This window comes from Sapajus apella, unplaced genomic scaffold (assembly GCF_009761245.1).
Source record: "Sapajus apella isolate SASKATOON/1434 unplaced genomic scaffold, GSC_monkey_1.0 scaffold90, whole genome shotgun sequence".
Classification (NCBI taxonomy): Eukaryota; Metazoa; Chordata; class Mammalia; order Primates; family Cebidae; genus Sapajus; species Sapajus apella.
This window is the reverse complement of record NW_022437030.1, coordinates 8,695,806-8,721,614: the sequence shown is the minus strand read 5'-3', so window position 1 is coordinate 8,721,614 and position 25,809 is coordinate 8,695,806. Positions and strand designations below refer to the sequence as shown.

Genomic DNA, 25,809 nt, shown 5'->3' with positions numbered 1-25,809 from the left:
GAGGCCAGTTGGGAGTTTTTCAGCCCTGGCCTCTTTGGCCACTGGAAATAGGACCCCACTCTAGCAAAGGGGGGTTCTTTTTTCTTCTTTTACAATTCTGCATCTTTCCAAAGGTGATATTCAGTAAGCCCACTTCAGATGGCATCTGAGAGTGTTAGATTTTGCTCATCTGATGCTTAGCATTGTGTCTGAAAACAGTCAATGCTGAATAGACGTCGTGAGCAGGAACGGCTGGCTTCCTGCATATCCCAATGAAATCAGCCCAGGGGGCTGAGGGGTGCTTTTCAGAGGGGCTATTCCCCAGGGGAGGGAGGATCGTGGGGATCCCAGTCAGTCCTGCCTCTCTGAATTTGGCCAGCTGCTGTCCAGAGCTCCCAAACAAGGCCATTTTTTCAGCTTCTATTAAATTGGTGCAAAAGTCAATGCGGTTTTGCATCACTTTCAATGGTAAAACTGCAATTACCTTTGCACCAACCTAATAGGGCTCCAAGACCTTGGATGTCACAGCCCTAGACAAGTGGAGCTGACGGCCGGAGGGTGAGAGGAGATGGCTGGATTGGAGACTGGTGAGTGAACTGGGTGAAGACCCTGAAGGAGGGAAGCTGGGTGGGGTGTGGGCAAGCTGCTTTCAGGGATTCTGAGGCTGCAGTGGAGTCTGTGGTTGGAAACAATCCCCCAGAAAAGGACAGACTGGGTGTCAGGGTGTGAAATGTCCTTAGACCTCTCCTCTGCCTTACCCCAACAACATAGAACTCAGCTAGTTTTGATGCTTGTTGAACCAGAAATGCTGTTGACTTGAGTCTCTGACCCCTGTGTGTTTTTTTTTTGTAGGGGGAGGGAAGAAGTCACATGGAGCTGCTTTTTTTTGGAGACAAAGTCTCCTGTATTGTCAGGCTAGAGTGCAATGGCATGATCTTGGCTCACTGCAACCTCTGCTTCCTGGTTTCAAGTGATTCTCCAGCCCCAGCCTCCAGAGTAGCTGAGATTACAGGTGCCTGTCACCACACCCAGCTAATTTTTGTTTTTTTTTTTTTAGTAGAGACAGGGGTTCACCAAGTTGGCCAGGCTGGTCTCAAACTCCTGGCCTTAAGTGATCCACCTGCCTTGGCCTCTCAAAATGCTTGGATTACAGGTGTGAGTCACGGTGCCCAGCCTGAGCTGCTTTTTAAAACATGAATTAGTTACTGTATCAGTTAGCTATTGCTGCCTGACAAACCACTCCAAAGCATAATGGTTTCGCACAATATTTTTAAAAAACTAGTCTACAGCGTGGTTAGGTGGTTCTGCAGATCTGGGCTTAGCTAGGCTCTCTTTCGTCTGCAGAGCTGATGGGTCAGCTGAGCTCGGTGAGTCTAGGTAGGCCATGGGATGGCTTGACTCTGCTCCATGTGGACCCTGGTCCCCAGCAGTTCATGATATGGAGGTAGGCTTCCAAGGCAGAGGATGGAAATGTGCAAGGTCACTTGAAGCCTAGGCTCAGAACAGACACAATTTTGCTTCTGACATACTCAATGAGTCAAAGCAGATTCAGTGGGTGGGGAAATAGACTCTAATTTGCAATGAGAGAGGCTACAAAATCACTTACAAAAAGTGTAGGTAAAGAGGTGGAAGACTGAGGCTATTTTTGCAATCAGTCTACCAAGTTGCTAATATTTCTAGCTTTTCTTAACAAATTCCCAGTATCCACAGTAAACTGGAATCAAATAGGAACATGCTTTTAGGATGGTTGCTGTTAGCATGTGCTGTTTCTGGTTTACACAACTTCACTCATATCTATTACCCACTTGGCTCTGTAGCCAAATGAGTTGACCATCTCTTCTTCCAACATTCCCAACTCATGAGCTGTTTATGGCTCCGCATGGTCTCCAGGAGAAATCTAAGCTCCGCAGCCTGGCAGTAAAGGATCTTTGCCATGGACTATTCCAGGCTTATCTCCGGCCTCTGCCTTATGTCTCTATCCTCAGCTCTCCCTTACACTCTAAGTCCTTGTCACACCTTTGCAAACACAAGACCCTTGTTCTTTATGTTCTAAACCTGTCTACTTTGCAAGCTGTTCCTTCTGCCAGGAATACTCTTTCTGTGCCTGGAGAAACTTTCTTCTCCTTCAGGGTGTGGCTCAATGTTGTGCCTACTGCACCCCTCTGACACTCCGTCCTTTTGGATTTCCCTTGATGCCACGCTTCACACCTTGACCCAGCACAAATGACTCCTCCTTTCCCAGCTCTGTCTTTGAGAGCTTTATAAATACAACCCTCTATCTCCACTTGATGCGGCTGTAGATGTGCCAGACTACCCCAGAGTTTTCACCAACACACCTGCATTCACCACTCATAAACTCAGTTTCCCTGGGCAGGTTAGTTGATGATTTCTCTGAGCCTCAGTTTCCCCATCTGTGAAATAAGTTTACAGTATATCTACATTCTACATTCAGGTGTTGTTCTAAGAGGCTTAATTGCAGTGGCAGGTAGAATATACTTAGTATAGTGCCTAGAACATAGCAGATGTTCAAAAATATTTGTTGCATGAACAAATAGCCCAGGCCCAAGTCCTTTGCAGCCTCAGCACCTTCCAGCCTTTATGAGACCCTCCCTGTTTCTTTTTGGGCAATAATATTTCTGTTCTTCAATCCATGTCAACTTCTTAATCGCTTTGTGGGGATGGGAGTACGGGGCACAAAACATGCCCACAAAGTACTTGAAATTATTGCTATTCAGGGATCAGAAGACAAAGATTAGTTGCCTGTCTCCGTCTCACAAACAAATTAATGGAGTAGCAGCTTTTGGTGCAAAATACAGTTCTTGTCGAAAGGATTATATGCATTAAATCCAGCTAGAATATGCTATGACTATGTGTGTGTGTGTGTATGTGTGTGTGTAAAGCAAAGCTGCAATAATCATACATTTACAACTAATAAATTGGGTCCTTTAATTCCTCTGCAATAAGCCCTTGAAATATAATCTGTCATTTCAGAGTTACAGAACATGACTTTTCATAATTATAATTCTCCAGCACACATTACTACTTATAATTAAATTCACTTTTAGGAAATACGGAGCTTTTTTGTGGATTATCTGTTCATACGGTGTCATGATGGTAAAATTAATGTATAGTCTGTTGAATACATTTGGTTAGTTTTTGGATAAAAAACACACACTCTGCTATTGATCAAAAGCTGGAAAGATAGATAAGATGAACAAAATATACACTACTTCTCAGCAACAGGCTCAAACAAAGGCAGAGAAAACCACAGGTCCATCTCTCCCACCTCTGCCTCTCAAACAGGGCATCTAGGACAATGGGAAAAAAGCATTTGAGTTATTTGAAAGGACAGACATGTTAAATTATGGCCAATTGTCTGCTGGAGATGACACAGTGCCACAGATTTTGAATAGCAGTTGAATCAAGGTCTCTCGCTGGATGGATGATCAGAAAACAGACCCCGAAGGGCTCCAAACCATGTGCAGGAGACATATACGAATTCATGACCTAAGACACAAAGGAAAAGATAAGCAGCTAAGGAAAATGAAAACCTTGAACTTAGGGAAATAGGCACAGACAAAGTGCCACCATGCCTGGCTAATTTTGTAGTTTTAGTAGAGACAGGGTTTCACAGTGTTGTCCAGGCTGGTTCAAACTCCCGACCTCAGGTGATCCTTCCACCTTGGCTTCTCAAAGTGCTGGGATTACAGGCATGAGCTGTCACCCCCAGCCCATCTTAAGCTTTTGATCAAAGAAACTACATTGCATTTTTACAACTCTGGACAAAAATGATGAAAATGTTTTATGCAGCTTAAGATCAAGGGTGGCTGCGGCCATGAATGGGTGTGTCCCTACTTGTGTTTCAAGTGAAGTAAATGCTTCCTGAAGACTGGATTTCAAGCATGATGAGGAATCTCTCCCCACCAGTGGAAATGTCCTTCCAGGTTTATTCTTTCACCTGAGGCCCAGAAAGAAGCCCTCTGTTTAAAGGATAAGGTTTTCCTGAGAGGTGCAACTTGAATGAGAAGTCAAATATTTAGCGTGAACCTGAAGATGTGTGCAACTTTCACAGAGGTGTAGGAAAACAGGCACCTCTGCACTGGGACGATGAATTTGAGCGAGAGACCTGGGTGAATCGCTATTGATACAGGGGTGGCTTCCAGGAGCAAAAAAGGCAGGGAAAAGGTTAGAGGAGGGCATATATGTGTATATGTGTGTGTCAGTGTGTGTTATATGTGTGTCTTTATGTACCTGTGTGTACACGTGTTTGTGTGCATGTGTTTATGTCTACATAAACACATGAATCTATGTGTATGTTGTCTGTACGTGTGTGTGTCTGAGTGTATAGGCATGTATCTCTATGTGTGTCTATGTGTCTGTCTGTGTACATCTGTCTGTGTGGGTGTGCCTGTGCCTTAGTCCATTTGGTCTGCCTTAACAACATTTCATATACTGGGCTACTTAAAATAACAGAATGTATTGCTCACAGATCTGGAGGCTGGGAAGTCGAAGATCATGGCACCAGCAGATTCAGCGTCTGGTGAGGCTCCCTTTCTGGTTAACAGATAGTGACTTCCAGCTGTGTCCTCATGTAGTTGAAGAGACAGGAGGTCTCTCTCTGTCCTCTTTTATGAAGGCACTGATTCCTTTCACCAGAGCTCCTCCCTCATGGCCCAGTCACTTCCCAAAGCCCTTGCCTCCTAACTCCATCACCTTGGGAGTTAAGATTCCAACATGGGAATTTTGGGGGGACACAGACACTCAGACTATGACAGTCCATGCATATGTGTATGTTTCCAGTCTGAGTGTGTGCGTGTGTGAATGTCCACATGTGAGTGTGTGTCTATCTGGTATCTGAGTGTTTATGTGTGAGTGTGACTGTGTGAGTGTCTGTGAACTCAGTGTCTCTGTGTGTCTATATGTGACTGTGTGTGCCTGTCTGGTATCTGGATGTGTGTCGTGTGTCTGTGTCTTCCACTGTGTGTGTGTGTGAAGACAGTGAGAGGGAGAAGAGAGAAAGAGGCCTTGGGAAAGTTTCGTCTCCTTTTTGGCTCCTGAATTCTCCATCAGTGAAACAATTCTTTCCCCAGTAGGTCAGTCAATCTACCAGCATTGCACTGCTAGTTTCATCTCTGTGCAAGGCACCAGGGACACGGAAGTGGGAGTCAAGGGGCTGCCCTCACAAGCTATCTGTGGCATCAGGTGGTAGATGATTACAGCTGGCATCTTCCCAGGGGTCTCACATCAACAGCAAGAAGGGCTACCACCTGTGAGGCAGGGCTTGCCTTCCCATGTTATTAAAAGTACCTGCCCCCATCCCATGCAAAAGGACAGGGTTGGGACTACCAGGGGACAGAGGAGAAAGTCCCTCACTGGGCAATAGTCCGTCTCTGGCTGCAGCCCAGGCAGTCGCTCTCTGAGGAGGTGATGGATGCCACTTTCCTAGATTCTCCATTGGCTAAAGACTCAAAATTCTGCAATCTCAGCAACTATGGAGGCATTTCTTGTGGTTATGGTCCAGGCAGGGCACAAGGAGGAAGTCATGGGCAGATTCAAGCAGTGGGGCCTATTAAGACCAGCTCTCTAAACAGAGGTGATGTCAGCACAAAGATCAGCATTGACCTTGGGCCTGAGATGAGGTCAAGGACTGAGCAGAAATCATCACTTTGCCAACTTAAAGTCTCACAAATGTTTCTCTGGTTTGTGCTATGGAAAGGGAGAAGCCTAAAGATAGAAAGGCATTCGCTCAAGGTCACATACAACTGAGAGGCCAAGACAGGTCCAAAGACATTGACTTCTAAAATTTTTTAGTTTTAGAGACATCTCGTCTGTTACCTAGGCTGGAGTGCAGTGGTACCATTGTAGCTCACTGCAGCCTTGACCTCCTGGACTCAAGGAATCCTCCCTCCTCAGCCTCCCATGTAGCTGGGGCTATAGGCATGCACCATCAGGCACAGGTGAATTTTTTATTTTTTATTTTTTTGTTGAGATAGGGTCTTGCTATGTTGCTCAGGCTGGTCTTGAACTCCTCACGCAATCTTCCCACCTCAGTCTCTCAAAGTGCTGGGATTACAGGCATGAGCCATGGGCCCAGCCAACATTGACTTAATCCCTGGCCTGAAAAAGTATGCACCTAATATTATTTAAAACCTATACCTGCTGTCTCCCTCTCCAAAGTCAAGAATAAGATCAGGATGAGGCTGGAGAGATCAGATTGAATTTGGGGTTTGGCTCATTCCCATTTTTATCACATTATCTTACACCTGAAGGCACTAATAAATATTCAGTGGATAAACAGATGCAGGGATGGACATATAAATAGATGAATTAATAAATGAATAGATGGATGGATGAATATATGAATGAATGGATGAATGGACAGATCAGTAAATGAATGGATGGATTCATAAATGAATAGATGAATGGATGAATACATGGATGGCTGAATGAATAGATGGATAGATGAGTAAATGAATGGTTGGATGGATAAATGAATGAATGGATAGATGAATGGATGGGTGAATAAATAAATGAATGGATGAATGAATGGATAGATAGATGGAGGGATGGATGCAGGGATGGATGGATGAATATTGAAATTAAGGAAAGGGATCAAGCTGAGACCTAACAGCCCCCTCCCAGGATTGAAGGCCAGAGTTTGTCCACACACATTTTCTGTGTGTGTGTGTGTGTGTGTGTGTGGGTATGTGTGTGTAGTACAGTTGACCCTCACAAGGGTTTCAAATAATAAGTAACCGGTACAAAATCAGGAGATTTCACATCTTTAAAATGTAAATGTATGGCTTTTATTTTTTATTTTATTTTATTTTTTTTAAGAGACAGAGTTATGCCACATTGCCTAGACTGGCCTCAACCTGCTGAGCTCAAATAATCCTCCTGGTTTGACTTCCCAAGTAGCTAGAATTACAGGTAAGTACTACCACACCTGGCTCTGGCTTTTCTTGAAAAAAATCAAAAGACATAGTAACACTAGGTTTCCACTCCATATGAAAACAATCTTGAAGCTGAATAGCAGCTGCCCTTTTTGAAGGGAGAATGATTCCTAGTTCGCCACAGTCCCTAGCATTCCCTACTGTCCCCACACCTCCCCAATATCCTCAGCTACATCACTTGGTCAGCCCCATAGGTATCTGCATTTTCAACTCTAAGAAAATCTTTTGTCACTCTTCTTCCCCTCAGTTTGCTGATGCTGTACCATCCAGTCTGAGGCTGGTGTTTTCTTATTTTGCCCTAATCTCCCCCTTTATCCGGCATTCTGCATTCCTGGGCTGTGCACCCAGGTGATGCTAACCCATGCCTTAACTCCAAGTGCAAAGAAACCTCTGGAGCCCACCTCACTCCAGTCTCCCATGGAAATGGTAAAAGATCTAGGTGGCTCGGTGTGGTGGCTCACGCCTGTAATTCCAGCACTTTGGGAGGCCGAGGTGGGGGGATCACCTGAGGTCAGGAGTTTGAGACTAGCCTGGCCAATATGGCAAAACCTTGTTTCTACTAAGAATACAAGAAAAAAAAAATTAGCCGGGTGTGGTGGTGGACACCTGTAATCTCAGCTGCTCTGGAGGCTGAGGCAAGAGAATCGCTTGAACCCAAGAGTCAGAGGTTGCAGTGAGCACTCCAGCTGGGGCGGCAGGGTGGGACTCCGTTTAGGCAAGGGCTTCCCTGTGGCAGAAAAGAAAGGTGGTTTGGGTGTCTGTGTTGAGTGGGCAAGCGGGCAGATTTGAGGAAAGGATCAGCCGGCTATCCAGAAGTTAAAAAGGAATGATTTCTGAAAATGTCCCTTATGCACTTTTGTATTTCATTGACATTTTAATTAAGACTGGAGCACTCTTCGGGGAGCTCTGCTCTGAAGTTGAAATCACTTTAATATGCTACCCTAGCATAAAGCTAGAGATGAATGGAAGCCTGGGGTTCTCATATGTTTCATGGTACTTAGCAATTCTTTTTCACAATGCATTATGATGTTAAGATGGTTTATGAGTTTCTATTGGCTAAGTGCAGCCATATCAAATTATAATTTTTCTCAGTGGATTTTGCTCTGAGAAGATTAAAGAGCACTCAGGCCTTCCCCAGTGGGGGGCAGGTCACAGGATCACCTCAAGTTCCAGGCAGGCCACAGTAGTTAAAATTGTTGCTGTGGAGCACCGAGGTGAGCTCTGGTTGAGGGGCAGTTGAATGTCATGGCTGTAGGGTCACACCCCTAAGTTTAGCAGCACGTTCTGGAACTGTCCTAGCTGGGGATAAGTCGACATGTACCAGGAATTGCATCTCACATACGAACCTCCTCAACTTTCACGTGACACATTTTTGCTTACAGAGCGATGCACTTTCATATCCCGTTTTGGTATTCAAATTTTTTTCTCTTGGTAGCTGAAACCTAAACACAGTCAGAGGTGCATAATGTGCAGTATTCCCACCATGTTTTTTATTTATAACATCAGTTGTGTGTAGCTCTTTGGTTGGTGTATACTTACTGCCCTTGTCTGCCCTTGTTCTTCATCAAAGTATTTTTTATCTATATCGTCTAAACTTTGTGCAAAATGGGTCCCACAAGCATTGTGAGTGGGATTATGAGTTTGAAATCATTATATAACCTCCCAGCAATGAAACAAGTGAAAAATACTGAAATAGCAGCTGCTACTAAGGTTTGGGAATTTCAAAAACTTGGGAAAAGAAGGCTTATTTAATACATCTTTTAATAAATATTTAGAATAAGTGGATACTCATCTGGAAAAAATATGAAGTTGGATCCCTACCTCACAATTTATACCAAGATAATTCCAGATGAATCAATGTTTTTTTATACATACAATAAAATATAAAAGAATTGAAGAAAATATAGAGAAACTTAAAAATAATCTCAGAATTGGAGTTTTCAAAATATGACTGAATCAACAGAAGCCATAAAAGAAAACATTGATCAATTTACAAGAAAATCTTAATAAGCCTGTATAACAAAAAAGTAAACATTGAAGTAAAGCAAAATAAACATGGGAAAACATTTGCAACTCACACCTTACAATAATAAATTTACTGAATGTATAAAGAGTTTCTATTAATCAATAAAAAAAAGTCAAACGACTGAACAGAAAAATGTGCTGAAAATACGAACAAGCCACTCAAGGAAAATGAAATTCAGTTGACCCTTGAACAACACAGGTTTGAACTGCACAGGCCCACTTACATGAGGATTTCTTTAAAAAAAAAAAAAAAAAAAAAAAAGATACATGAAGGCCAGGTGCAGGTGGCTCATGCCTGTAATTCCAGCACTTTGAGAGGCCAACACAGGCAGATCAGCTGAGATTAGGAGTTTGAGGCCAGCTTGGCCAACATGATGAAACCCTTTCGCTACTAAGAATACAAAAATTAGCCGGGCATGATGGCAGGCGCCTATAATCCCAGCTACTCAGGAGGCTGAGGCAGGAGAATCGCTTCAACCCTGGAAGCAGAGGTTGCAGTGAGCTGATATTGCACCATTGCACTCCAGCCTGGGAGACACAGCAATCAATACTCAGTCTCAAAATAAAATAAATAAAATAAAATAAAATAAAATAAAATAAAATGTTACATGAGGCGTGCCTGCCTCTTTCGCCTTCTCTTCCATCTCCTCCACCTCTTCTGCCTCTGCCACCCTTTGAGACCAACCCCTCCTCTTCCTCCTCCGCCTGCTCAGCTTAAAGGCAATAAGGATGAAGACCTTTAATACGCTTCCACTTAATGAATAATAAATACATTTTCTCTTCTTAATGACTTTCTTTCCTCTAGCTTACATTATAGTAAGAATGTACTATATGATACATATAGCATACAAAATAGGTGTCAGTCAACTGTTTATGTTATTGGTAAGGTCCACAGTAGGCTATTTGTAGTTAAGTTTTGGGGGAGACCAAAGTTTCACATGGATTTTGGACTGTGCTGGCAGTTGGCACTCCAACCCCCATGTTGTTCAAGGACGGATTGTACAATTTTTCATTGGTCAGATTGGCAGATGTCACAACATTTGATGGTATATTCTTTCGAAAAGATTCCAGAGAAATAAGCAGACTCAACAGTACGTGCTTCACTTTCTCTGGATAGACTTGTGAGAAACAAGTCATTGTCTCTAAGCAGCGGAACTGGGTGGTTAGTCTGTGAAAGAGACTTTGTAACTTACAATTTTCCACCGCATGTATGCATTACCTACTAAAACAGAATATGCATAAATATAGGTATAGATATAGATGTAGATGAGATATGTATACAACACTTTTGACTTGATTCTTCAACTTATTTTTTCATTAGTGTTCGTCAATATGGGCTCTAGCCCAAGAATGAACATTTATGGAATCAATTATACTTTAATTAAAAAGGACTGTTCTCTCTCCTTTCTCTTCTACCCTCCAAACCCTTCAAAACCTCATGCGTAAAAGAACTAACACACAGTAGGAACCTAGTGAATGTTGTCAAGTGAATGAATACACCTGACTTGGTCTGAAGTGGGGACCAGGAAAAACTTTCTTTCTACTTTTTCAAGGTTAGAACCTGAATACTTATGCTTCCTGGTTTCAAAAAGAAGAAATTGGGTAGAATCAAACGATAAGCCACCTGGGCCAGAGGAAGACAAGAGAAAGTGGTTAAGTCTAGCTGTACAACTTCAGACACGTTACTTAAGCTCTTTCTGAATCTCTGTTTCCTGGTCAGTAAAATGGAGATAATAACTACCTTCTAGGAGATCAGATCATTGAATTGAATAGAGTTCTTGTTAGCAAAGGAAAAAAAAATGTACACTATAATTGAGATAAATAGAAGTGGGAGGTAGGAGAAGAGATCAATGTGGTGGCCTTGCAAGTGGTAATGATTGGTGGTAGGTAGGGAATGGAGCTTATTTCATATATGACTTAAAGATTTGTGGCCCAAAGAGCTTTTAATACTTTTATGCAAAGTTGAATCATGGCACAAGTAATGTAAGTAAGGTCCTATGAGTGTTCATGACTTGGTGAGCTTTTAGATACATAGTTTATTTGTGTTGCAGTATCTCTCCTTCCCTCCTTCCTTTCTTCCTCCCTCCCTCCCTTCTTTTTTCCTTCTTTCCCTCCCCCTCCTCCTCCTTCTTCTTTCTTCCCTTTCTTCTTTTCCTTTCTTTGCTTTCTTCTCTTTCTTTCCCTCTCGCTTTCTTCTTTGCTTTCTTTCTTCTTCCTTCCTTCCCTTTTTTCTCCCTTCCCTTTTCTTCCCTTCTCTTTCTTTTCTTCTTTCTTTTCTCTTATTTTCTTTCCTTTTTTGAAACAGGGCTGCACTGTTGCCCAGGTTGGAGTGCAGTGGTGCAATCACTGATTGCAGCTTCCAACTCCTGGGCTCAAGTGATCCTCCCACCTCAGCCTCCCAAGTAGCTGAGACTACAGATGTGCACTATCATGCCCGGCTAATTATTTTATTTTTAATAGAGATGAGGTCTTACTATGTTTCCCAGGCTGGTTTTGAATTCCTAGCCTCAAGTGATCCTCCTACCTTGGCCTGCCAAAGTTCTAGGATTACAGGCATGAGTCACCACTCAAGACTTGTATTTCTAATAGTCTGAGTGTGTGTGGATGCTTATGTGCATGCATGCATACGCATGTCATTTAGTAAAAAGCTTCTAAACTAGGACTCCAGTTCTATACCAGTTCTCCCAGTTAGTACCTGGAAAACCTTAGCTAAATGTTTCTTTGGAAGTGTTTGGCTTTCTTATCTGTGGTTGGAAATAATTCTCTCCTAATCTCAGTCAGCGGGTTGTTTTTTTGGTTTTGTTTTTTGAAAATCAAATGAGGTGATGAATGAGAAAGTCATCTGCAAACTGGAAAGAGCTATGCACATTAATAATTATGAGGACTTTCATATCTTTTGCTGAATTCAGGCTCTGGCTCTTATTAAAAATGCCAACTCGCTTGGTCCTTCTGCTTGGCTATTCATACTCCCTTTGCTTAATCATTTGTACCTCAATGTAAATTAACAGATTAGGCCAAGGAGAGTGTAGGAGGGAGTAATTCATAGTATGAGAAATAAGAATTACAACAATAACAATAGCAACATTTATTGAGTATGAACTTTGTGCTGGACTCAGTAGAGACCTCCCTAGAGATGAGGGATGTACAAGAGAAGAAAAGGTAAATTGTGGTTTCTCTGGCACAAGCTTGCTAATAGAGGGCTGTGATCTTTGCTCATGAGGGGTGTGTGTGTGTGTGTGTGTGTGTGTGTGCATGCCTACATGTGCTCACATGGGCATGTGCTTGTTACAGTGTTGGCTTTCCTCATTTCTTCCTCCTCAGGGAGGGGTGGGGGTGAAGACATAGGAAATGGGGGAAGCAGGCTCCACTGATCCCAGGTGGTACAATGCAGGAATTTCCAAACTGAGAGATTTGGGTCACAGCCTTGGCTTTGCCAGTGACCCTGCTGTGTGACTTTGGCCAGATTTCACCTCCTCTCTTAGTTTCATCGTCTGCTCTGTTGAAATGAGAGGGTTTGCTGTGTCACCCTGGTAATAGACACCTACGGTTTTGCCCCCACCCAGGCCTCCATTCAGTTTCCCTGGCTCTGAAGTCTGGGTAAAATGGGCCAGAAGGAATCTATCCTTCTTTCCAGGTGGGCAGGTAAACTTGACCACTGTGATTGGCTCCATGAGGGCAAGGGACACTTTCAGAGCCATAGAGATGACCCATGGCTTTTGTTCTAGGGACAGAACAGATGCTGTTTCCCAGGGGACCCAATCCCAGAAATACGTGGAGCTGGAGCTTCTGGCAGCCTTTTTGCTGCCACGAGGCATCTGTATAAGTATGGAACCAACACAGTCAAATGTGGAGCAGAGAGATAGAAACGGAGCCCAGGGGTCATTGCTGGAGCACTTGGATCCAGGTGATCCTGGCCAGACACCTCTGTACTTTTCTCTCCTATAACCGAATAAACTTGACTGCTGTTGCTGTTCTTTGTTTAAACCTATTTGGCTTGGGATTCTGTCCCTTGGAGCTGTGTGGCGACCTTATGCAGTGGTTGTCATAGCCTTTTCAGTTCAGGAATCCCAAAGCTTTATGGTTCCTATGATTCTTCCTGGAGTGAGTGGGGCTGGCTGCACGGAACTGGGTCACAAAGCCTTAGCCACAGCTCCCTTGACTCTGCTAGTGTGGTGGGGGCTTGGCCTGGTCCCCACAAGGAGAGAAAGTGTTGAGTCCTATGTCTCACCACTCTTTGTGAGTACAATTATTTTGATATCAAAGTATTAATGGACTTGGTTGTGACATGCTTTCCCAGACCCCACTTGAAGCTGTCACGTTATAAATGGTGGTCTCATTGTATAATATTTTTAAATCTGAAAATTTAAATACTGAAATACCGCTGGACCCAATGGTTTCAAGTAATGGCTTGCAGACTTGTAGTGATCTCTACTCAAAACTTAAAAACTACCACATAAAATTCCACATTTCTGGTTTCCCTGAAGAGGGAGAAGGCCTGGCATTGCTACATAGCGCCCTTGGGATGCACATCTGGGGTGACAAGTGCCTGACACTGAGCTGCTCCCAATCCCTTAGGTGGGGCCCACCTTCTGCATTCTGGCCTGGTCTCCACTGCTGTGCACACGCAGCACCCATATTAGTAAAGAATACGGAAGACTTAGACAATCCTTCTTCAACAGTGGTGCTGGGGACTGTGGCAGTCCAGGGAGTTTCCGAAAGTGCAGTCACTCCTGGATACCTCTCTCCTTCACATTCCCTAGCTGGGAATACTAACAAAAGGTGCTATGTTCTGTACCAAACACAGTGTGCAGCAGCTCGTGTCATTCTCACAGCAGTCCTGGGTGAAGGTCATTCCACCCCTTTTCACATGAAAATTCTGAGGGTCAAACACGCCCTGTATCTTTTTTTTCTTTCTTTTTTTGATATTGGCTCTTGCTTTGTCACCCAGGCTGGAGTGCAGTGGCACAGTCACAGCTCACTGCAGCCTTGACCTCCTGGGCTCAAGCGATCATCGCAGCTCAGCCTCCCAGGTAGCTGGGACTATAGCTATGTGCCACTATTCCTGCCTTTTTTTGTTGTTTGTGGAGACAGAGTCTCACTATGTTGCCCAGGCTGGTCTTAAACTCCATGCAATCCTCCCACCTTTGCCTCTCAAAGTGCTGGGATTATAGTTGTGAGCCACCATGTCTGGTGCCCACAGCATGCATCTTATCCAAGGCCACACCTGTATGGAGAGCTGGGACCAGAGAAGACCCCTGCCCCTGTGGGCTTCTTTTGACCATTATATCTGGGGCAATCCTGCAGAGGTGACTGACTGTACCATGGCACCTCACACCCAGTCCAGTTTTGAGAGGAAGGAGGTGGAGAGGAGTAGGTAGACGTAGTAAAATAAATGTTGTGGAAGCCGAATTTAGAGGACATGGAGAATGTCAAAGTGAGAAGCTGGCAGATCATTTGGTTCAATGCTCTTGCTGTCTCCGTGGGGGAAAGTGGGGAAGGTGACAGTTTCAAGGACACACAGTGGCGTTGAAAGACAGAAGGGTCATTACGGTGGTTGTGATGGTCATTACAGCAGACCAGATTCTGAGACCTAACATGTGAACCCTGGGCTTCCCCAGTTAGCATCCCTTTCCCATGAAAGCTTCATTCGCTTGCCTAGCCAGGGCAAGGGGAACTCCTGGCCATGTGCCTGGGGGCCTTTGTTCTCTCTTCCTGCTTCTCCAGAATAACTTCCCCTTGGGTAATCTTTCCATTACACTCTTCCTCTTTGGACTTTCAGAAATAAAAACCCAGCTCCCCTGGTGTGCAGTCACACTAACGCCCTGAGGAGTGTTAAAATTCAGCTCGAGAGGCACTTAGTGTCACAGAAGCCTAGATAAAGATACAAGATTTCAAGCAGGAAGAAATAATAAAAAATAAAGAGGCAGGACTTCAAGTGTCCTGTGAAACAGAGCACTCGGCCTCCGGCATACGCATCCATGGGAGACGGCTCAACTTCTTTATAAAGTGGTGAGTTTTGTGTGAGCACAGATGCATTTTGTTTTCCTATGAGAAATCAATGATTAAATTATCAGAAAGCAAGCTAAAAACCAGGCTGCCTGAATATTCCCCCACACATCCCCTGTGTCTCCCCAGCACCTCCTGCTCAGGAGGTGTGGGCTTTATCTCCAAAGGTTTAGTTTAAATGTCCAACACATCTTATTAATGAAAGTAATAAGCTGTTGTTTATTATATGCCATGATGGGGAATATGACTATTTAATATAAATCTGACATTTAAATTCCACTTAGTTCTGAGATGTGGACGATATCAAGGCATAACTCTTTACCCTGGAGTAAAAACTCCCTGGGTCTGCATTTTAAAGCATTGAAGTTTTCAAAGTAATCAGGTTCTTTTTTTTTTTTTTTCCAGAGGAACCAAATTGTGAAGACATCTGTTCTGTTATTAATTTCACATACATCTTAAGCTCCTCAAGGCCAGAAATGAGGCTTCATTCACGTCGAATTAATGAAACATGATTGTAAGTCCCTTGCATGGAAATGCTGTCACACAGTTCTGAGCTGCTTATAAGCACTGAGTAATCTCCGAAACTGCCAGGGGACGGCCACTTGAAATCTGCCCTCCCCTCCCCCTGCCACTCAAAAACAATATCTGAAAATATCACAACACTAACAATATCCTGAAAGATTAATAGCAGATAAAAATTTCTGGGAAATGAATCAGACTTTCTCAGTAAAGGATATGGAGATCTCAGGAAAAAGCAGATTGCAAAGTGGAAGAGCTCTTTGGGATACAGTTTAATAACTGTGCCCCAGGCTGCCCCTGAATACACCTAAAAGGATGATGGCAGGCCGGGAGGGGGTGGGGGAGTCTTGGAATTTCTTGCAGAGATGCCTTTTGAGGGTATGTGGGAGAATATACTGGAGGTGACACAGATTTGAAACTGGAAGCTTGAGCTGCCAAAGCATGATGCATGTGTCAGGTGTGTGGGAGAATGTGTATGCATATGGAATCTGTGTGTGCGCATGCAGGAATTTGTGAGTCTACTGACGTATGGGTGAGTGTGTCTATATCAGCGTATGGGTTTGTGCAGGTAAGAGTGTGAAAATGTGTGTGCTGTGAGTTTGTCTTGGTGAATGTGTATGAGGGTATGCGTGCATGAATATGGGTGAGTTTGCACGTGTGAAAATGTGTGTGTTGTGAGTTTGTGTTGGTGAGTGGTCATGAGGTTATGTGTGTAGGAATATAGGTGAGTTTGCATGTGTGAAAATATGTGTGTTGTGAGTGTGTATGAAGGTATGTGTGTATGAATATGGGTGAGTTCTTATGTGTGGATACTTGCATGTTGTGAGTTTTCATTGTTGAGTGGGCATGAGGTTATGTGTGTATGAATATAGACGAGTTTGCATGTGTGAAAGTATGTGTGTTTTGAGTTTTTGTTGCTGAGTGGGCATGAGTGCACTGTGTATGAATATGGGTGAGTTTATGTGTGAAAATAATTGTGTGTGTCTATGGATGCATATGAAGGGGTGTGTGTGTGTGTGTGTGTGTGTGTGTGTGTGTGTGGTGAGTGTATGCATTGACACACAGACTTCTCAGGACAGACACGAATCTGTCAGTCGGGGATGGATCTTAAATAGGAGCTCAGCACAATCCCGTGCCCATCTGAGCCAGTCTTGAAAGGAGATTGCTCTTGAGGTTTTGGGTTTGGGGGTCCTGTTTTTTTTTTTTTTTTTGGTAAAATAACTGAAAATGCTGGCAGAAAGATTGTCTGGAGGGAGGTGTGGGAGGGGGAGCCTGAGATTTCTTAATCAAACTTTCAAGTGTTATTTTTGGTCTTCTGCTGAGCTGGGACCCCCCAAAAAATCTGCATATGATATTTACATCTCAAATCTTCAGAGCCTCATTAGCTTTGATAGTTATATATTTATTTATTTGCAAAAAGGAATTTAAATCAAACAGAGAGGCACAAAAGCGAAACCTTTGAATGTGGTGCAAAATTAATTAAAACAGGCAGCCGAAGGGTAGAGTGGAATACAATGGAATTCAGGAAAAAAAAGACAATGAAACTAATTAGACTTTGATGGGAAGATCCTTCCTCATTTGGTGATCATCCATTGGCAATTAATATCACAAATATGGATGTTTGAAGAAAAATGCCAGAATTTTAACCCCTGTTTTCCCAGAAGCTTTTTAAAAGAATTTCTTTAGATTCTCATCTTCTAAACAAAATCAGTCAAATTATTGGATGGTGTATTTTACAGTCTTGTGATGCTGATGGCTGGGGATGTGTTCTGAGAAATGCATCATGAGGCCGTTTCATTATTGTGCTGACCTCATGGAGTGTACTTATACAAACCTAGTTGGTATAAGCTAAATTGTATAGTTTTTGCTCCTAGGCTACAAAAATGTATAGCTTGTGCCACACTGAATACTATAGGCAATTGTAACACCATGGTAAGCATTTGTATATGTAAATCTAGAAAAGATACAGTAAAATTATGGCATAAAAGATAGAAAATGGTACACCCGTAGAGGGAACTTACTGTGAATGGAATTTGCAGGACTGGAAGTTGCTCTTGGTGAGTCAGTGAGTGAGTGGTGAGTGAATGTGAAGCCTAGGACATTACTGAACACTACTGTAGACTTTATCAACACTGGACACTTAGGCCATGCTAACTTTATAAAAAATAACATAATTGCACTACGATGTTACAGTGGCTACAGTGTCACTAGGTGATATGAATTTTTCAGCTCTATTATAATCTTATGGAAGCACCATCATATGTGCAGCCTGTCGTTGACCGAAACGTCATTACACAGTGCATGACAATATTGTGTTTTGGGGAAAACAGACTAGCCTATACCAGCAACTGGTTAGCTCCCAACACCTGCCCTGAAAATGATGTGCAGGTGGATCAAATTCAACTGTCAGCAGATAAAGATACATCTTAATACAGGGGATGCTGGACTCCAGCAGTTAGCACTAACCCAGTGGTGGAAGCAATTTGTATATATGAGTAGATACGATCCCAGCTACATTTTTGCCCCTGTATATTTTGAGGCTTTGTTGTATGATCCACGCTTTGTAGATCTGTGAAAAACATTTTCAGGCATCCAGTTGAAAAACCCTTGACCAACAATATAAAAATGACTTCTGGCATTGCCTAAGCGTAAGGCAGCATCAAGGGGTCTGACTTCCTTGTGAGAAGTTCTTTTGAGTGAAGTGATCAGTTAGTATTTATGCTTTTTGTCCTTCTGTATTATGCAACAGCACAAATGCACAACTGCCCCAGTGGGACAATCTAATGCATAGTCAGCCTGTCACACAGTTTTAAAGTTGGATGCGTGTGTCTTTGGCACGTCCCAGATCTCCTTTCAACCTCTTTCAGAATCTCTTTTTTACCACACCCCAGCCCAGTGCTTGAGGTTCTCAGGGTGACCCTGGGTCATTTCTAGCTTAAAGAGAATGAGCTTTGAGAAATACCTTGATAAGCATAAGTGTTACTTCAATTGTTAAAGATGACTAAAATGCTAATGGTGAAATTTCAGGCTTTGTGGCAGTTGGATGAAAGGAATGTTTTTGAGCAAAATATCTTTCCCACAATCCCTCAAACCAACAATGCATAAAGTTGGTCTTGTTTAGATAGGTAAGTCAGTAAATTATGCCTGATCTCAGTTTTCCTCCATGTAAAGAGGAAGAAACTCAACTGGAAGTTGAATGATCTTTAAGATATATTAAAGCCTGTATAATTAATGGTTATAACCCATTGAAAGAGACAAAGGGAGAGCAAGAAGGGGGGGTGGGAAGAGAGAGAGAGAGAGAGAGAGAGAGAGAGAGAATGATTTGTCATGTGCACAAAAAACAAAGTGAAGTCTCTTCCTTATGAGTAGCACAGGGATTCATTCATTCATTCATTCGTTCGTTCATTTTGTGTGTGTGTGTGTGAGATCCCTGGGTCAGACCCTGTATCCACAGTTCTTTCACATTATTTCACCTACACCTTACAACAACCTTTGAGGTGGGTATTCCTAACAGGAGTGGTTGTCAATTTATTTAACTATCAATAAGCCACAGATACTTGCCAGTCAGAAAGAACACTGAGTAAAACATTAGAACAGGGTCCTGGAGGCCTCTGGCTGTGCAAGGTATTTGTTGCTAGATGGGAAAAGTGGTGGGGAGGAGCCAGGGTGTCTGGCACAATGAAAGGGAGATTGGGAAGGTATTTGCCAACTAGACTGGGCAATGCTTTAATTTTTAAACTACTGGTATGGATTTTGTACTGTTGGATATGGCTGAACATCAGCCCAGATTTTCATCCTCCCCATTCAGCAGAGGACAAAGCTGAGGCCCTGGGAGGCCAAGAAACCTTCTCGACATCAACCCATCAAAAAGTGACAGGCTTGAGTAGAAAGCTACTTTAAGTCTTTAAGACTCCAAAGCTGTTGTTCTTAAACATTATGCTGACTGTCTAAGATGACCATAGTCTGTGCCAAGCTGGCCTGGCACTTCTTTACAGAGAACCAGAGGAAAGTGGATCTGGAGGAAAGCTCTGGTTTGAGTGGGAGTATAGTTGGCAGATTTAGTAAATAAAAATACAGAACACTCAGTTAAATTTGAATTTCAGATAAACAGCAAATAATTCTTTTGTATATTTTTAGCTTATTGCATGGGATATACTTACACTAAAAATTATTCATTATTAATCTGATGTTCAAATTTAACTGGACATCTCGTGTTTTATCTGTCAACACTAAGTGTAGAGGGAGGGCCACAGAGACACTAAGACATTTCAAATACCAAGACATTTCAATCTGCAGAAACATTTTCTTTTCTAAGAACTCCCTTTTGCAAAGCCAATGATCTCAGTTGTAGTAAGAACACTTCTCACCTTTCTCTGAGTACCTCCTTGATTATAATGTCACAGAACTTCAAGGCAGAGGTCATTTAAACCAATACCCTGCCTTACTGTCCTTCTGCCTCTTTCTGTCCTCTCTCTGTACAAGAAGGCAGAACCCACAGCACTGGCGCTGTGGCTTGGCTTTGAAGCCAAGGAGCACAGTCCACGAGGCGTGTCCTCATCTCCAAAGCACATGGAAACTATTCCTTTCCTGAAGGTCTTCATGGTTAGCCTGCTGCAAGTCCCATGGCTTTTCAGCTGCAGTTGTAATTTCTGCAGCGCCTCTATCCCAGCTCAGCTGGTATTTATTAGAACACGTTGCTTTTGAAAAGAAAACTGCATCTTAATTAAAGGTTGGAAATCCACAGTCTGTTTTCAGGTGAGAAAAATTAAGCAACTACTATGAACAGGGCAGTGTGTCTCCTCTGTCGGTTAGAACATTGCTGTCTAGACAAGTGGAGTGTCTCCTGCATTTCGGGCCATCCCTGCATCTGCATCTGAGTGCACTTTTTTTGTTGGTGTTGCACAACAAATACAAATGAACCATGAGGCCAAATGGAACAGCTTTTGGAGTGAAATGGGCTTATCTTCTATTTTAATCACTCCCTGTCAGGACTGCTTTTCAAACACAATACCTGGGCTGGTGGGTGGGGGTTAATGAAAGATGTTTGGTGTCCAAAACCTAGTCCACTGTCCATGCCAATGGGTTGGCTTCTGGGGCCAGTTAGAAGCTGTGAGGCTCTGACCTTTGCCTCACTTCTGGACCAAGAATTAAGAAAACTGGTGAAGAATAAAAATACTCCTTCCAGGGGGTGAAGATTATTAACCTGGGTTCCATGGAACAGAAGCCCTCTAGGGAGTCCATGGAAGAAAAATCTTCATCTGTGAGCTTGGATGGGAAAAAGCTTTATTTTTTATTTTTGTTAACTTCTGACTGAAAGTTAGCATATCCTTCAACTCTAAATGCAGGCAACAAACCAAAATTGTATCAACGCTACATGGGACTTTGTGACTTTGTCATCAGTAGCTATCACAGATATTTTCATATCTCATTACAGTTATTACAGGAGATCTTGAAATGGGCTCATTACTGTCTGGAAATTATAGTGATGAGTAGATCCACCTTTTTGTATCTTCTTATGTCATGGTTAATAAGAGCCCATATATTATTATATCAATTTAAATAATTATTTAGGTAACCATTATGTAATATAACTTTTTTTTGTTATGCTGTTTTTTAAGTTCTATGCATGCAATAACATTATCCTGGAAGGAGCCTTGAAGACTTTATGCTAGGTGAAGTAAGCCTGACTCAGGATACATAGGATAATAAAAATGGACAAATACTATATGATCCACTCACTTGGGGTAGGTAGAGCAGGCAAATTCACACACAGGAAGTAGAGTGACGGTTGCCCCAAGATGGGGAAGGAAGAAAGAGTGAGTGATATTGTTAATGGCTGTTGACTTCCAGTTTGGGAAGATAAACAAAGTCCTGGAGATGATATGGTGGTGGCGGTACAATACTGTGAATACTTAATGCCACTGAGCTGTACACTTAAAAATAGTTAAAATCATATGTTTTATCCACGTATATTTTATCCTAATTTAAAAAATCAACAAGAACAATGCAAATATTTTCATCTCACATTTTAAAACCCACGTTATTTCATAAGTGGGTGGCAGTGGCAGGGAGCGGGTGTCCTTAGACCTCCCTGGAGGGCTCTGTAGCACAAACCTGGCTAAGGCCTCCTGATTCTAAGTGATTGCTTTTCCTGATGCCTGGCACATCTTTCTAGGTGTGTTTTGCCTAGAGAAACCTTTCTGTCTCTTCAGGGGTCAGCTCAAATGCTTCTGTCCCTTGGCTCCTGTTCTGTTCCCAGGGCTAACATGGGGATACATTATTCATATTCCTCTAGGCCTATCTCTAGTATCCCAGTTAGGCCTTACTGTCTGCCAAGAGCTTAAGGCCTTGAGGCCTTGCTCTCTACCTGATTAAAGGGTTATTTGGCAGGTGTAAGAAAAGCATTTAGGCACTATTAGTACCAGACGGTGGCTTTCTCACTGAGGTAATAGGGAAACTTGCTATATGAGGCAGTATTACTCAATGCCTTGTCTGAACATTGATGTATATCTCATGGTCACTTTTCCACATTTTGTGCAACATTACATAATCTTATGAAATCTACAGAACCCGGAGGTTAGTGCTATCAGGCACAGCATTTTGCAGATAAGGAACTGAGACTCAGAAAGCATAAGTTGATTTGTCTGACCCCAGGGATATTTTGCACCGAACAACTTCCAGAGTGACAGGATTCCTTAGGAGTAGCCCAAGACTGCATTTGATGAAGATCACTTCTCATTAGAGAATCTGCCTTTGAACCTGACAGAGGAAAATGAGACCAAATAAACAAGGACTACCGGATCCTCAGAGTTGGAAGGGCCCAGACTACACAGTTTATCCCCTCCGTTTTAGATGTGGAAACTCTTGAGTTGACACCAGGATAGTAATAATAGTCACTGTGCTGACCTCTTGACGTGGATTATCGCAATGATTCTGTAAGTTTCATCACTGTGGGTGGGCTTCTTTTATAATTTTAGACATATTTGAATGTTACTGACGCTATTATCTACTTAATGCTGTTTTCCCTTTTAAATGGACCTGGCTTTAAAACTTAAATCCATATACTTACACAGAAAATTTTATACTATTTCTGTGAATAGAAAACCACTAACCATGAAAATTATTCCAATAAAAAAGAAAATATGTATTAAGTTCTACCTAGATACTGTTGCCTGCAGTGGGACTCTGAGCACGAAGCCTTCACTCTCTTTGTTAAAACACAGAGAACAAAACAACAAAAATAATTCATACTTGTTAGGTGTTAAAGGCACAATAGCATCGACTGGAGGCTTTCTTGATGTAATTAGGAGAATTCAAAGGGAGCTAAAAAGGACGTAATACACTTACTGTTTGAGTCAGTGCTATTAATGCCTTGTCTGTGCATTATTCCAAATGATTTTCATTACTACCCGTGGTGACTTCACCTCTGGAAACACCCCATTATCTCAGCTCATCCTTGCAATAATTCTGTGAGGTAAGTACTAGTACTAGGACTAGTTAGTACTGCCCCATTTATTGGATGCACAGCCAGCCAGGCGCCCCTGCTCTGCCTGTCTCCAGGGTGCTTGACCACAGTAGTATTCTGTTCCATGGCTTCAACTACCCATAGAAAGAGCCGTTGGCAGCATTAGTGGGTCCCCATAAATGTCCCAAGTCCAGATGTCCATCCAGGCACAAACTCCACTGCATGCAGCCCCATGGTGAGAGGCACTGCAGGCTTGCAGTCCACATCCATGCGCCGGCAATGTGCCACCAGGACATGGGACCAACTCCAACTTTGGGAATGAAGATGATGTTCAGGCAGGAAAGGAGGCATGGACAGAGGAAGGAAGTGAAAGCAAGCAGTGGAGACGACAAGGGGAGCCTCTGGGTCCTCATCTGGAAAATGGGGACAAACAAGACCGGCTTCACGGGACAGTTGATTGTTGGGAGGATTTGAACACATAGCAGGCTCTTCACTCTTCCCCTCCCCTCCCTCCTCTCTCCTCCCACTCATCTCTGTCCCCCTCCCCTCGGCTCCCCTCCCCTGCCCTCTCTTCCTTTTCCCTCCTGTTTCCTCACCTTCCCTCGCTTCCCCTCCCCTCCTTTCCCCTCTTCTCCGCTCTCATCCCTTCTTCTCCCCTTCCCTCACCCCCATCATACAAATACACAGACATACATATGTATTCATGTAGTTTTAAAAGTGAAAATAGGGAATTTGTAGCCAAGGTCTGCTCTGATATGACAATAAATAGGATGAGGTAGGCAGGGGAGCCCAGGGAGACGAGTCACCTTGAGCTTCAGGGGAAGCTTCCCAGGAGCTGGAGAAAGGGGTCCCTCAAAAGCTATCATCTGACATCGACTGGGCGGTCCTTCATGGCCAAGCAAACTGTAATTTCACCATTAGAACCTCATACCTTTGAGGTAAGCACTGCCCTCTCTTCTGCAGTTTCTGTAAAGAAATACAAGAAAGCAGAAATGCCACACAAGCAGAAATGCATGTGTCAAGCACCTACTTTCCACAGAGGCCTCAGGAAAAGGGGAAACCACAAGAAATGGAAGGAAGAGGGAAAAGGACAGGACTCAGCCAAGGTAGATGCTTCTCCCTCACACATGGGCTCCAGGGTTCTGAGGCTTCACATGAACTGAAGAGTGGGAGAGGAGGTGGCCTGAGTCTGCAAAAGGACATGATTCCTGTGGCATGTGACTGTACATCAGTTTCCTCCACGCCAACATCTTTTCTCCTGTAGGCGGAGAGACGAGGCTGATGGGAAGGCCAGATTACACCCCAGACTGGGCCTGCTTCTCATCGCTGGCAAACCACTTACTTCACTTACTTGGACTCCCTTGAGCTCGGCACATCTGGCAGCCTGGTGGGCTTTTTCTTGAGGACCGAGGAAAACACAAACCCAGGCTTGTGTGGGTGTGCATGATCCGTAAAATCCCCGAGGTGCTGATGGAATTTTCAATTTGTGCCGTGTACCCGAACAAACGTGTCCCCTCCCTGGGCCTCAGTTTTTGGTACTGCAAAATTGTGGCATTGAGACAAGGCTAACTGATGTCTAAGAACTCTTCTTGTCTTGAAATTAAAACAATAATAATAATATGGACACTGCTTTCACTGCCAGGGGCAATAAGCAGGCAATGCACAGAGAAATATTTGTGGAAATTCTTGCGTACTGAAACTTAGTTTCTGCAGAGTCAAATATCTACATAGTCAGAAAAATCCAACTAAATGGCAGATTATCCATTATTGACCTAAGAGATGGAGTCATGCAGACTTAAGGACCATATTTATTTGCTCCGAGTTAATGAGGTTAATCTGAACCTATACATCAGCGTTCAGGCACTGGTGGCCTTGTTTCTTTTGCACTGTACCATGTTTTTGAAAATCGAGCAAACGGGCCAGGTATGGTGGCTCATACCTGTAATCCCAGCACTTTGGGAGGCCAAGATGGACAGATCACCTGAGATCAGGAGTTTGAGACAAGCCTGGTCAACATGATGAAACCCCGTCTCTACTAAAAATACAAAAAATAGCTGGGCATGGTGGTGGACACCTGTATTCCCAGCTACTCAAAAGGCTGAGGCAGGAGAATCACCTGAACCTGGGAAGCAGAGGTTGCAGTGAGCCAAGATTGCACCATTGCACTCCAGCCTGGGCAACAAGACTGAAACTCAAAAAAAAAAAAAAAAAAAAAAAAAAAAAAAAAGAAGAAGAAAGAAAATTGAGCAAATGTTCTAATAACAGTGGACTTCCTGTAAAAGTTGCAATATCTGACATTTCTAGAAAAGTCAGCGGATCTGATGGCAGTCATCTGAAGCCCAGGAGAGGGTGTGCCTGTTTGTCAGGGCACAGTTTGCTCCTCCCAGTCCCTGCTAGATGACATTATTCTCTCTTGTCACTTGCCTGGCCCAGATGTTTGAGTTTGAGACTTTGCATTAACAGAAAATGGTTGCTGAAGGCAGAAAAGAAGATGCCCCTGTTGGAAATGTTGTCCTGCCAGTTGAGTGATGCAGAAACACCCATGAGCCTGCTCTGCCCTAGAACAGTCAACCTTCCTGCTCTTGTTGGCTGGGAACAAGGGCCTGATGCGTGGCTGCCTGAGCCTTTTGGAGAGCTGGCTGCCCTGCTCCTCAGAAAGGAGTATCAGCCAGGGAGGGCTGGGGCCCATATACTTCCCAGAAATGTCCCAATCTCCCATTTGATCAGGCTTTCCTGCTGGATCTCTGAAGCACCTACTGCCAACTGATGGCTTTTCCTTTTCTTCTGCCATGGGCCTTTTTCCAACGTGTGAAATTGCTTTCTCTTTCTGAGAGTGGGTCTTCACGCTTGGTGAAAGGGTTC

At 43.3% G+C, this 25,809-nt stretch overlaps 1 long non-coding RNA gene across 1 annotated transcript in view; it reads left to right on the top strand.

The window, feature by feature from the left end:
* The first annotated feature begins 14,762 nt into the window (after positions 1–14,762).
* The window catches only part of LOC116534943, an 82,686-nt gene continuing 71,639 nt past the window's right edge, over positions 14,763–25,809 (top strand). The window contains exons 1-2 of the long non-coding RNA XR_004261962.1: positions 14,763–14,966; positions 15,369–15,477. This is a non-coding gene — a long non-coding RNA (uncharacterized LOC116534943). The remainder of the gene's footprint in view (positions 14,967–15,368; positions 15,478–25,809) is intronic.